This window comes from Coregonus lavaretus (genome assembly GCF_964263955.1).
Source record: "Coregonus lavaretus genome assembly, chromosome: 7".
Lineage (NCBI taxonomy): Eukaryota > Metazoa > Chordata > Actinopteri > Salmoniformes > Salmonidae > Coregonus > Coregonus lavaretus.
In genome coordinates this window covers 38576328-38590577 of record NC_139994.1, presented here as the reverse complement: position 1 = coordinate 38590577, position 14250 = coordinate 38576328, and positions in this window count along the sequence as shown.

The window sequence follows — 14250 nt, the reverse complement described above, 5'->3', positions numbered from 1 at the left end:
CCCATTCAACAATAGCCTATTCTTGAAGTACAGTATGTTTACGATATCATAAATAAAAGTATGTTCCAAATTACATGTTATATATTCAAACGGTTTAAGGGGGCACTTTTGTCATGACGAGAAGGGGAAGGTGCTCTCTACTCAAATGGCACAGCAGAATCATTCAGATTGACCAAAGTATATCATATGCCAACCATCTTGTATAACTGAGTGATGTCTCCTTTCATGTCTGGAAAAGGACAAAGTAGTAGAAGTAGAAACTGCTGCTGCTGCAGCATTGCTCATCTTCACAGTGGGAATCCAGTCAGCTTATGAACCTACAGTACATAAACAAATGCAAAGCACACCTGATGTTAAAATATGATTTCTACTGGTCATCTATACCATCAGGGCGCTTGATTGGTTGTGTTTAACTCATTCAGGTATTTTAGTGTCATATAAAGATAAAATCTATTGTTGGGCTGGAACAACCATTAGTCCACACAGCAGGTTGTCTATCCCATTGAGGCATTTGTCCTATGCTGTAATGTCCATACATTTTCCCTGTTATGAATAAAGTTCTAAACAAATTATTATTGGGTCAGTGCCACTGGAGTTTTTTTTTATTACAATAATGCGATGATAGATTAATACAATCCTTCGTTACATATTTTATATTACATATATATTACGTCCCGAGTGGCGCAGTGGTCTAAGGCACTGCATCGCAGTGCTAGCTGTGTCACTAGAGATCCTGGTTCGAATCCAGGCTCTGTCGTAGCCGGCCGCGACCGGGAGACCTATGGGGCGGCGCACAATTGGCATAGCGTCGTCCAGGGTAGGGGAGGGAATGGCCGGCAGGGATGTAGCTCAGTTGGTAGAGCATGGCGTTTGCAACGCCAGGGTTGTGTGTTTGGAAGTTTACATACACTTAGGTTGGAGTTTACATACACTTAGGTTGGAGTCATTAAAACTCGTTTTTCAACCACTCCACACATTTCTTGTTAACAAACTATATATTTGGCAAGTCGGTTAGGACATCTACTTTGTGCTGACACAAGTCATTTTTCCAACAATTGTTTACAGACAGATTATTTCACTTATAATTCACTGTATCACAATTCCAGTGGGTCAGAACTTTACATAAAACTAAAGTTGACTGTGCCTTTAAACAGCTTGGAAAATTCCAGAAAATGATGTCATGGCTTTAGAAGCTTCTGATAGGCTAATTGACATCATTTGAGTCAATTGGAGGTGAACCTGTGGATGTATTTCAAAGCCTACCTTCAAACTCAGTGCCTCTTTGCTTGACATCATGGGAAAATCTAAAGAAATCAGCCAAGACCTCAGAAAAAATATTTTAGACCTCCACAAGTCTGGTTCATCCTTGGGAGCAATTTCCAAATGCCTGAAGGTACCACGTTCATCTGTACAAACAATAGTACACAAGTATAAACACCATGGAACCACGCAGCCGTCATACTGCTCAGGAAGGAGACGCGTTCAGTCTCCTAGAGAATAACGTACTTTGGTGCGAAAAGGGCAAATCAATCCCAGAACAACAGCAAAGGACCTTGTGAAGATGCTGGAGGAAACAGGTACAAAAATATCTATATCCACAGTAAAATTAGTCCTATATCGACATAACCAAAAAGGCCGCTCAGCAAGGAAGAAAAAAGCCAGATTACGGTTTTCAACTGCACATGGGGACAAAGATCGCACTTTTGGGGGAAATGTCCTCTGGTCTGATGAAACAAAAATAGAGTTGTTTGCCCATAATGACCATTGTTATGTTTGGAGGAAAAAGGGGGTCGCTTGCAAGCCGAAGAACACCATCCCAACCGTGAAGCACAGGGGTGGCAGCATCATGCTGTGGGGGTGCTTTGCTGCAGGAGGAACTGGTGCACTTCACAAAATAGATGGCATCATGAGGAAGGAAAATTATGTGGATATATTGAAGCAACATCTCAAGACATCAGTCAGGAGTTAAAGCTTGGTCGCAAATGGGTCTTCCAAATGGACAATGACCCCAAGCATACTTCCAAAGTTGTGGCAAAATGGCTAAAGGACAACAAAGTCAAGGTATTGGAGTGGCCATCACAAAGCCCTGACCTCAATCCTATAGAACATTTGTGGGCAGAACTGATAAAGCGTGTACGGGTAAGGAGGCCTACAAACCTGACTCAGTTACACCAGCTTTGTCAGGAGGAATGGGCCAAAATTCACCCAACTTATTGTGGGAAGCTTGTGGAAGGCTACCCGAAACGTTTGACCCAAGTTAAACAATTTAAAGGCAATGTTACCAGATACTAATTGAGTGTATGTAACTTCTGACCCACTGGGAATGTGATGAAAGAAAAAAAGCTGAAAGAAATAATTCTCTCTACTATTATTCTGACATTTTACATTCTTAAGATAAAGTGGTGATCCTAACTGACCTAAGACAGGGAATTTTTACTAGGATTAAATGTCAGGAATTGTGAACAACTGAGTTTAAACGTATTTGGCTAAGGTGTATGTAAACCTCCGACTTCAACTGTAGGTGTTCCTTTTGTCCAGGTGGGAACGTCACTGTGCAGCTCGTGGCTGGGTTTCCCTTTGTAGTCTGTAATAGTTTGCAAGCCCTGCCACATCCGACGAGCGTCAGAGCTTGTGTAGTACGATTCAATCTTAGTCCTGTATTACCTTTTTGATGGTTCGTCTGAGGGCATAGCAGGAATTCTTATAAGCATCTGGATTAGTGTTCCGCTCCTTTAAAGCGGCAGCTCTAGCCTTTATTTTGGTGCGGATGTTGCCTATAGTCCTTGGCTTCTGGTTAGGATATGTATGTACGGTCACTGTGGGGACGATGTTGTCAATGAACTAATTGATGAAGCCGGTGACTGAGGTGGTATACTCCTCAATTCCATTGGATGAATCAAGGAACATATTCCAGTCTGTGCTAGCAAAACAGACCTGTAGCGTAGCATCCGCGTCATCTGACCACTTCCGTACTGAGCGAGTCACTGGTGCTTCCTACTTTAGTTTTTGCTTGTATGCAGGAACAGGAGGATAGAGTTATGGTCAGATTTGCCAAATGGAGGGCGAGGGAGAGCTTTGTATGCGTCTCTGTGAGTGGAGTAAAGGTGGTATAGAGTTTTATTCCCTCTTGTTGCACATGTGGTATGCAGGTAGATATTAGGTAAACCTGATTTAAGTTTGCCTGTATTAAAGTCCCCGGCCACTAGGAGCGCCACTTCTTGATGAGCATTTTCTTGTTTGCTTATGACCTTATACAGCTCGTTGAGTGCGGCCTTAGTGCCAGCATCGGTTTGTGATGGTAAATAGATGGCTAAAAATAACATAGATGAGAACTCTCTTGGTAGATAGTGTGGTCTACAGCTTATCATGAGGTACTCTTCCTCAGGCAAGCAATACCTCAAGACTTCTTTAATATTAGACATTGCGCACCAGCTGTTATTGACAAATAGACAACACCCCCACCGCTCGTCTTACCAGTCGTATCTGCTCTGTCCTGCCGATGTTTGGAAAACCCAGCCAGCTCTATATTATCCATGTTGTCGTTTAGCCACGACTCTGTGAAACATAAGATACTACAGTTTTTAATGTCCCGTTGGTAGGATAGTCTTGAACGTAGATCATGGAGTTTGTTTTCCAGTGATTGCACATTGGCCAATAGAACCGATGGTAATGGCGATTTACTCACTCACCTACGAATCCTAACAAGGCACCCCGACCTTCTCCCTATGTATCTCCTCCTTTTCTTCACACAAATAATGGGGATTTGGGCCTGGTCTCCGGAGAGCAGTCTATCCTTCACGTCGGACTCATTAAAGAAAAAATATTTGTCCAGTTCAAGGTGAGTAATCGCTGTTCTGATGTCCAGAAGCTCTTTTTGGTCATAGACGGTAGCAGCAACTTTATGTTCAAAATAATTTACAAACAATGCAAAAAAACTAACAAAATATCACAGTTGGTTAGGAGCCCGTAAAACAGCAGCCATCTCCTCTGGCACCATTTTCGAAGAGAGACACATGCTAACAGCAAGACTACAAGCTATTGAGCAAGCTAATGTTGGCTAACTTAGTCTTTTTAGCATAACAGCTAAACTAAACTCAAAATGTTTCAGACTTACCAGTGGGTTGAGGTCTTGACGGTCAAAAAGGTTTCTTCGCTTTTCTGACAGTTCTTGAGTCTAGAACACCAAGTTCTAACAGTCAGTATATAGATAACACATGTGAAATGCTTGATAATGTATGTGAAATCAACAGAGAGGTATATTTTCTGGGTGATTTAAATATTGACTGGTTTTCATCAGGCTGCCCACTCAAGAGAAATCTTCAAACTGTAACTAGTGCCTGCAACCTGGTTCAGGTTATCAGTCAGCCTACCAGGGTAGATACAAACCGCACAGGAATGAAATCATCAACATGTATTGATCACATCTTTACTAATGCTGCAGAAATTTGCTTTAAAGTAGTATCCAATTCCATCAGATGTAGTGATCATGATATAGTAGCCATATCTAGGAAAACCAAAGTTCCAAAGGCTTGGCCCAATATAGGTCATAAGAGGTCATACAATACGTTTTGTAGTGACTGCTATGTTGTTGATCAAATAATATTTGTTGGTCCATGGTGTGTAATGAGGAGCAAACAGACGCCGCACTTGACACATTTATGAAATTGCTTATCCCAGTTACTAATAAGCTGCACCCATTAAGAAAATGACTGTAAAAATTGTTAAATCCCCGTGGATTGATGAGGAATTACAAAATTGTATGGTTGAGAGGGATGAGGCAAAAATAATGGCAAATAAGTCTGGCTGCACAACCGATTGGCAAACATACTGCAAATTGAGAAATCATGTGACTAAACTCAATAAAAAGAAAAGGAAACTACAGACTAAGATAAATGACATAAGGAACGACAGTAAAAAGCATTGGAGCACCTTAAATTAAATTTTGGGCAAAAAGGCAAACTCAGCACCATCATTCATTGAATCAGATGGCTCATTCATCACAAAACCCACTGATATTGCCAAATACTTTAATGATTTATTAATTGGCAAGATTAGCAAACTTAGGCATGTTATGCCAGCAACAAACGCTGACACTGTTGTAGAAATATTTGACTCAAAAGTAGTCAACTCAAAAATATCTCTCAAGAAACTGGAGCTTGTGAATCCAAAAATTAGACTTTTATTATCTAATAACAAAAGCCGAGCAGTTCCATGGAACGGCTGTCTCTCTTTGGCTTAGCGCTCCCTTTTATACACACACAAATGCACAAACATGCTTACATGGCATATACAGATACCCCCTTATGGCAAATTCCTAACTTATTTTAGTTCTGCACCACCCTTCTTTTCCAACGTCCAGCTGTCACACAATGTCCACTCCAAAAGGTCATGAATGCTTTTTTCTATATGAAGCCTCTCATCTTATCATTCTATTGGCTGCGTGGCTCAGGCCCCTTCTTAAAACAGAACTAATGAAAAGCATACTGTGTCCATAATAAGTATATGGGTTATAGGTTGAGAGCTTTTGTGAAAGAGCACATATATTCATTTAAAACACAGTATATACTACATGGCCATATTCCTTATTTAAGCATGCATCTGGATGATAAAATATCAAACATGTTTATTATATTTTACCTTTGACATCTCCCTACATTTGCATTAATGATACATATAATCATTCTATAACACTAGTATATCTGACCAAATTCTGAAAGACAAGCATTGTAATTTTGAATTCCATAAAGTGAGTGTGACAACTTGGATGGAAAATTACTGAGGATAATAGCGAATGATATTGCCACTCCCATTTGCCATATCTTCAATCTAAGCCTACTAGAAAGTGTGTGCAATCAGACCTGAAGGGAAGCAAAAGTAATTCCGCTACCCAAGAATAGCCTTTACTGGCTCAAATAGCCGCCCAATCAGCCTGTTACCAACCCTTAGTAAACTTTTGGAAATAATTGTGTTCGACCAGATACAATGCTATTTTATTGTAAAGAAATTTAAGGTTGCCAGGTATGCGTAATGATGGGTTGCCAGGACCGGTGGTTAGTAAACCGGCGACATCGAGCGCCGGAGGGAGAGAGTGGGAGTAGACGTGACAGTACCCACACCGACGCCTGGCTACAGCCACAGGAGGACGCCGGCTAGGACGACGGCACCGAGGGTGAAGAGCGGGCCGGTCCGGACGGCGAAGTTGGAAATCTCGGATGATGTTGGGATCTAGAATGTTGTCCACCAGAACCCAATACTGCTCCTCTAGACCGTACTCCTCCCAGTCCACCAGGTATGGGAGCCGACCCCCACAACGTCTTGAGTCCAGGAGAGATCTGACGGCATAGGCGGGACCTCCCTCGATGTCCATGGGAGGCGGAGGGGTGTCGTGGGGGATGGCATCAGCCAGGGGACCAGGAACCATTGTCCTGAGGAGGGAAACGTGAAAAGAGGGTGAGATCCGGTAGTTAGTGGGATGCTGTAATCGGTAAAGTACCTCATTGACCCTCCAGAAAAATTTGAATAGTCCCACAAACCGGGGGCTCAGCTTCTGGCAGGGCAGGCAGAGCGGGAGAAAACGGGTGCCTCACTGCCTGCTCCTTCTTATGGCGGACAGTGCGTTGCAGCCTCACGTGGGCAGCGTCCCAAACCTCCTCTGCGCACCAGAACCACTCGTCCACCGCAGGGGCTTCGGTCTGGCTCGGGGTCCACGGGGCCAGGGTCGGCTGGTACCCCAGGACACACTGGAAGGGAGACAACCCAGTGGAGGAGTGACGAAGTGAGTTCTGGGCGTACTCTGCCCAGGGAAGAAACCGGGCCCACTCCCTCTGCCGGTCCTGACAGTGACTCCTCAGGAACCTCCCCAGCTCATGGTTGGTCCTCTCCACCTGCCCTTTTAACTGAGGCCGGTACCCGGATGTTTTTTTATTTTATTTTATTTCACCTTTATTTAACCAGGTAAACCAGTTGAGAACAAGTTCTCATTTACATTTACATTTTACATTTTAGTCATTTAGCAGACGCTCTTATCCAGAGCGACTTACAGGAGCAATTAGGGTTAAGTGCCTTGCTCAAGGGCACATCGACAGATTTTTCACCTAGTTGGCTCGGGGATTAGAACCAGCGACCTTTCGGTTACTGGCACAACACTCTTACCCACTAAGCTACCTGCCGCCCAACTGCGACCTGGCCAAGATAAAGCAAAGCAGTGCGATAAAAACAACAACACAGAGTTACATATGGGGTAAAACAAAACAAAGTCAAAAATACAACAGAAATACATATATATACAGTGTGTGCAAATGTAGCAAGTTATGGAGGTAAGGCAATAAATAGGCTATAGTGCAAAATAATTACAATTAGTATTAACACTGGAATGATAGATGTGCAAGAGATGATGTGCAAATAGAGATACTGGGGTACAAATGAGCAAAATAAATAACAATATAGGGATGAGGTAGTTGGGCGGGCTAATTTCAGATGGGCTGTGTACAGGTGCAGTGATCGGTAAGGTGCTCTGACAACTGATGCTTAAAGTTAGTGGGAGAGATAAGTGTCTCCAGCTTCAGAGATTTTTGCAATTTGTTCCAGTCATTGGCAGCAGAGAACTGGAAGGAATGGCGGACAAAGGAGGTGTTGGCTTTGGGGATGACCAGTGAGATATACCTGCTGGAGCGCAGACTACGGGTGGGTGCTGCTATGGTGACCAATGAGCTAAGATAAGGCGGGGATTTGCCTAGCAGTGATTTATAGATGGCCTGGAGCCAGTGGGTTTGGCGACGAATATGTAGTGAGGACCAGCCAACAAGAGCGTACAGGTCACAGTGGTGGGTAGTATATGGGGCTTTGGAGACAAAACGGATGGCACTGTGATAGACAACATCCAATTTGCTGAGTAAAGTGTTGGAGGCTATTTTGTAAATGACATCGCCGAAGTCAAGGATCGGTAGGATAGTCAGTTTTACGAGGGCATGTTTGGCAGCATGAGTGAAGGAGGCTTTGTTGCGAAATAGGAAACCGATTCTAGATTTAACTTTGGATTGGAGATTCTTAATGTGAGTCTGGAAGGAGAGTTTACAGTCTAACCAGACACCTAGATATTTGTAGTTGTCCACATACTCTAGGTCAGACCCGTCGAGAGTAGTGATTCTAGTCGGGTGGGCGGGTGCAAGCAGCGTTCGGTTGAAGAGCATGCATTTAGTTTTACTAGTGTTTAAGAGCAGTTGGAGGCTACTGAAGGAGTGTTGTATGGCATTGAAGCTCGTTTGGAGGTTTGTTAACACAGTGTCCAATGAAGGGCCAGATGTATACAAAATGGTGTCGTCTGCGTAGAGGTGGATCTGAGAGTCACCAGCAGCAAGAGCGACGTCATTGATATACACAGAGAAAAGAGTCGGCCCAAGAATTGAACCCTGTGGCACCCCCATAGAGACTGCCATAGGTCCAGACAACAGGCCCTCCGATTTGACACATTGAACTCTATCTGAGAAGTAGTTGGTGAACCATGCGAGGCAGTCATTTGAGAAACCAAGGCTATTTAGTCTGCCAATAAGAATGCGGTGGTTGACAGAGTCGAAAGCCTTGGCCAGGTCAATGAAAACGGCTGCACAGTACTGTCTATTATCGATCGTGGTTAAAATATCGTTTTGGACCTTGAGCGTGGCTGAATTGCACCCATGACCAGCTCGGAAACCGGATTGCATAGCGGAGAAGGTACGGTGGGATTCGAAATGGTCGGTGATCTGTTTGTTGACTTGGCTTTCAAAAACTTTTGAAAGGCAGGGCAGGATGGATATGGGTCTGTAACAGTTTGGATCTAGAGTGTCACCCCCTTTGAAGAGGGGGATGACCGCGGCAGCTTTCCAATCTCTGGGGATCTCAGACGTTACGAAAGAGAGGTTGAACAGGCTAGTAATAGGGGTTGCGACAATTTCGGCGGCTAGTTTTAGAAAGAAAGGGTCCAGATTGTCTTGCCCAGATGATTTGTAGGGGTCCAGATTTTGCAGCTCTTTCAGAACATCAGCTGTCTGGATTTGTGTGAAGGAGAAGCGGGGGGGGCATGGGCAAGTTGCAGCGGAGGGTGCAGAGCTGGTGGCCGGGGTAGTGGTAGCCAGGTGGAAAGCATGGCCAGCCGTAGCAAAATGCTTGTTGAAATTCTCGATTATTGTAGATTTATCGGAAGTGCTCTTATTTTCCATGGACTTTACAGTGTCCCAAAACTTTTTGGAGTTAGTGCTACAGGATGCAAATTTCTGTTTGAAAAAGTTAGCCTTTGCTTTCCTAACTGCTTGTGTATATTGGTTCCTAACTTCCCTGAAAAGTTGCATATCGCGGGGGCTATTTGATGCTAATGCAGTACGCCACAGGATGTTTTTGTGCTGGTCAAGGGCAGTCAAGTCTGAGGAGAACCAGGGGCTATATCTGTTCTTAGTTCTGTATTTTTTGAAAGGGGCATGTTTATTTAAGATTGAGAGGAAAGAACAACCAGGCATCCTCTACTGACGGAATGAGATCTATATCCATCCAGGATACCTGGGCCAGGTCAATTAGGAAGGCCTGCTCGCTGAAGTGTTTTAGGGAGCGTTTGACAGTGATGAGGGGTGGTCGTTTGACCGCGGACCCATTACGGACGCAGGCAATAAGGCAGTGATCGCTGAGATCCTGGTTGAAGACAGCGGAGGTGTATTTAGAGGGTAAGTTAGTCAGGATGATATCTATGAGGGTACCCATGTTTACGGATTTAGGGTTGTACCTGGTAGGTTCGTTGATAATTTGTGTGAGATTGAGGGCATCTAGTTTAGATTGTAGGATGGCCGGGGTGTTAAGCATATCCCAATTTAGGTCACCAAGCAGTACGAACTCTGAGGATAGATGGGGGGCAATCAATTCACATATGGAGTCCAGGGCACAGCTGGGGGCTGAGGGGGGTCTGTAGCAAGCGGCAACAGTGAGATATTTATTTCTGGAAAGGTGAATTTTTAGAAGTAGAAGCTCAAACTGTTTGGGCACAGACCTGGATAGTATGATAGAGCTCTGCAGGCTATCTCTACAGGATGTGAGGCTGACCGTGACCCCCAGCTTCTCCATGAAGGCTTTCCATACTTGCGATGTGAATTGGGGACCACAGTCGGAGACGATGTCCTCCGGAAGGCCATAGTGCCGGAAGAGCTGCTGGAACAATGGCTCAGGGACCTGGAGAGTGGTAGGGAGACCAGAGAGAGGGATAAAATCTGTCCACAACAACCATAACAGTGGTGAAACCATCAGATGGGAAAATCAGTAACAATATCTAAAGACAGATGGGACCAAGGCCGCTGAGGCATGGAGAGGGGAAGGAGTTTCCCTGCTGGAGCATGCCGGGGAGACTATGAGCACATACGGAGCAGCAGTTGACGTAGCGGGCGACGTCCTGTGCCAAGGTGGGCCACCAGTAATTAACGGAGATGGATTGAGTGGTGCGGTTGATACCTGGGTGTCCGGCGGCAAGGGATGTGTGCGCCCAGGCCAATAGCCGATCCCTTACCTCCGTGGGAACGTAGGTGCGCTCCGGAGGACAGGTAGCAGGTGCAGGTTCCCTCTCCAGTGCCTGGCGTATGTCCACGTCTATGTCCCAAAGCACAGGGGCAATGATTCGGGAGGACGGTATGATGTGCACGCTCATGACCGGAACCTCTCCCAAATCGTGGAGACGGGACAGGGAATCGGCTTTGATGATTGTCATGAGCCCCCTCACTCCACCGGGTTACCACCTTAATTTGTTTCCACTATCTTCCACTCTGCTCACCACTCTCTCTCTACTCAGCCTAACTAGCTCCACCTGTCCCTGCTCTGCTCGGCTCTAATTACTCTGCCAGCTGCGCTGCATTACCCACTAACCTCTCCCAGTATTTAAGGCCCTGTCTTTCAGCTCTCCGGTGTCAGATCGTCTGCAAAGCTCACACCCGGAACCTGTTTGCTCGCGCTTCTGGCTCACCCTGGTTTTGTGACCCCGGACCTGCCTGTTTTTTGGATACTCTTCTGCCTCAGGAGATCCAGACCTGCTTCTGCCATTACGACTCCTGACTACTCTTCAATCCCGGTAACTCTGACCAGCCTTCTGCCTTGCTACTACGTATTTTGGATTTCCCTTGAACTGTACTGCTGCCTTGTTTCATTCCGCCCTGTTGTGTCTGTGTCTCCCCCCCCCCCAGGACTTCTGGACCACCCACCACCGGCTTCATAGGACGCATCGCTGCCACTGGGGGGGGCACAGACCCAGCACATTGGACGGGATCCCTGTTACCCCTGGAGCCTTCATTCACTCCCTACTTCCCTTTTTCCCTTAAGTTTAATAAACTTTCTGGTGTGACGCAATTGTGGTCCTCTGGTCGTCTGTCTGAACCGTGACAGTACGATCTGACCATTATGGACTCAGCGCACACTTTCCCCGACATGGAAACCGATGAGCATGAGCAGCAGTTCCAGCAGCAGCAACAACAACTCGCCATGATCTTTCAACTCCTCACCAACCTTACCCCAGCCAGTCTGCCCACCAGCCCTGCCCCCGAGTTACCTGCCCCGGTCATTGCAGCCGCTGCCCCGGAACCCAAGATTGGAAACCCCGAGCGGTTCAACGGCGATTCAACCCAGGTCCGGCCATTCCTGACTAGCTGCCGACTTCAGTTCTCCTTGCAGCCAAGGACCTTCGCCACGGAGGGGGCTAACGTTGGGTATGCCATCACTCACCTGACGGGCCGAGCTCGACTCTGGGGAACAGCAGAGTTCGAACGTCAAACCCCCGCATGTGCAACCTTCGACCTGTTTGCTGAGGAGATGCTGAAGGTGTTTGACCTGGATTCACCCACCGCAGAGGCGTCTCGTGAACTGTTCAGTATTCGACAAGGCAGACGTACAGTCGCAGACCATTCCATCGACTTCCGAACCCTGGCTAGACGAAGTTCTTGGAACACACCATCGTTGGTGGACGCGTTCTTCCATAGTTTGGCTGACTATATCAAGGACGAGTTGGTCTCCCATGAACTGCCTTCCACTCTTGATGAAGCCATCGCACTGACTGTCAGGATCGACAGAAGGATACAGACCCGTCGTCGTGAGAGGGGGCGCCAAGGTCCACCTACTACCGGCATTCGGAGAGATCCGACTGGGCTCCTGTCATCTACTGCCACTCACCCAGGTCAGCTTGATCAGTCTGAGCCTATGGAGATTGGGCGAGCCTCTCTCACTCCTGCAGAGCGCCAGCGCCGCTTCACCTCAAACCTCTGCCTCTATTGTGGAGGTGAGGGACATCGTGTGGTAACCTGCCCTTTAAAGGGCCGAAGCTCACCGGGCATAGGGGGAGTCCGGTTGAGTTCAATGACCATCCAGTCCTCCGACCGCAAACCCCTGCTGCAAGTTCACCTCCGCCTCTCTGACTCAACTCACACCCTGGCTGCTCTGGTGGATTCTGGCGCCGAAGCCAACATAATGGACATCAAGCTGGCACGCCAACTGGGACTGGAGAACCTCCGTTTGACACCTCCTATTCCTGCCCGGGCACTGGACGGACACTTACTCGGATCGGTCACTCATGTCACGGCCCCGGTCTCGATGGGTCTGTCCGGAAACCATCAAGAAACTATCCAGTTTCACCTGCTCCCCTCTCCAGGCCAACCCCTCATCCTGGGTTACCCATGGCTCCGCCGGCACAACCCTCAGCTCGACTGGGTGACCGGGGTGATCAGGGAGTGGGGAGAGGACTGCCACCGAACCTGCCTGCTTGCTGCCGCACTACCCCCTCGGCCAGTACCTACTAACTCCGCTCCTGACCTCTCCAATGTCCCAGAATGCTACCATGGTCTCAGAGAGGTGTTTAACAAAGCAAGAGCCACATCTCTGCCCCCTCACCGACCGTACGACTGTGCCATCGACCTCCTCCCTGGAACAGCTCCTCCAAGGGGTCGTCTTTATTCGTTGTCTGCTCCTGAAAGAAAGTCCATGGAGGACTACATCAATGGCTCTCTGTCCGCAGGATTAATCCGTTCATCTTCATCTCCTGCTGGTGCTGGCTTCTTCTTTGTGGGGAAGAAGGACGGATCTCTTCGCCCCTGCATCGACTACAGGGGACTCAACGACATCACAGTGAAAAACCGTTACCCTCTGCCTCTGCTCACCTCTGCTTTTGAGTTGCTCCAGGGAGCCACTGTTTTTACCAAGTTGGATCTCAGAAACGCTTACCACCTAGTGCGGATCCGGGAGGGAGATGAATGGAAAACCGCATTCAATACACCAACAGGCCACTACGAGTATCTGGTTATGCCTTTTGGCCTCACCAATGCTCCTGCTGTGTTCCAGGCTCTAGTGAATGATGTACTGCGGGACATGTTAAACAAGTTTGTCTTCGTTTACCTGGATGACATCTTAATCTACTCCAGAGACCTGTCTGAACACACCCGCCATGTCCAGCAAGTCCTTCATCGTCTTCTGGAGAATTCCCTCTACGCCAAGGCAGAGAAATGTGAGTTTCACGTCAAGACAGTGGCCTTCCTGGGGTACATAGTGGCAGAGGGAAGTATCCAAATGGATCCTGCCAAAGTATCAGCAGTCACTTCATGGCCAGTTCCGGAGAACAGAAAGAAGCTGCAACAGTTTCTGGGGTTTGCTAACTTCTATAGGAAGTTTATCCGGAACTACAGTACCGTTGCTGCCCCTCTCACTGCTCTAACCAGCACCAAGCAACCCTTCACCTGGACCCCAGCAGCCGACAAAGCCTTCAGTACCCTCAAGGTGAGGTTCACCTCCGCTCCCATCCTCCAGATGCCTGATGTGGACCGGCAATTCATTGTGGAGGTGGACGCCTCGGATGTGGGAGTTGGTGCTGTGATTTCTCAGTGGGCTGCGGAGGATAGGAAGCTCCATCCCTGTGCCTTTTTCTCACGTCGGTTGTCCCCCTCTGAGTGCAATTACGACATAGGGAACCGTGAGCTGCTGGCTGTGAAGCTTGCCTTGGAGGAGTGGCGTCACTGGCTGGAGGGGTCCACCATTCCATTTCTCGTTTGGACCGATCATAAGAACTTGGAGTACATCCGCACGGCCAAACGGTTGAACTCCAGGCAGTCCCGCTGGGCCCTGTTCTTCACCAGGTTTAATTTCACTCTGTCATACCGGCCTGGATCACGCAACACCAAGCCAGACGCCCTCTCCCGTCAATTCCAGAAGGATGACACCCCCTCCAAGGACCCTGTGTCGATTCTGCCAAGTCCCTGCATCGTTGCAGCT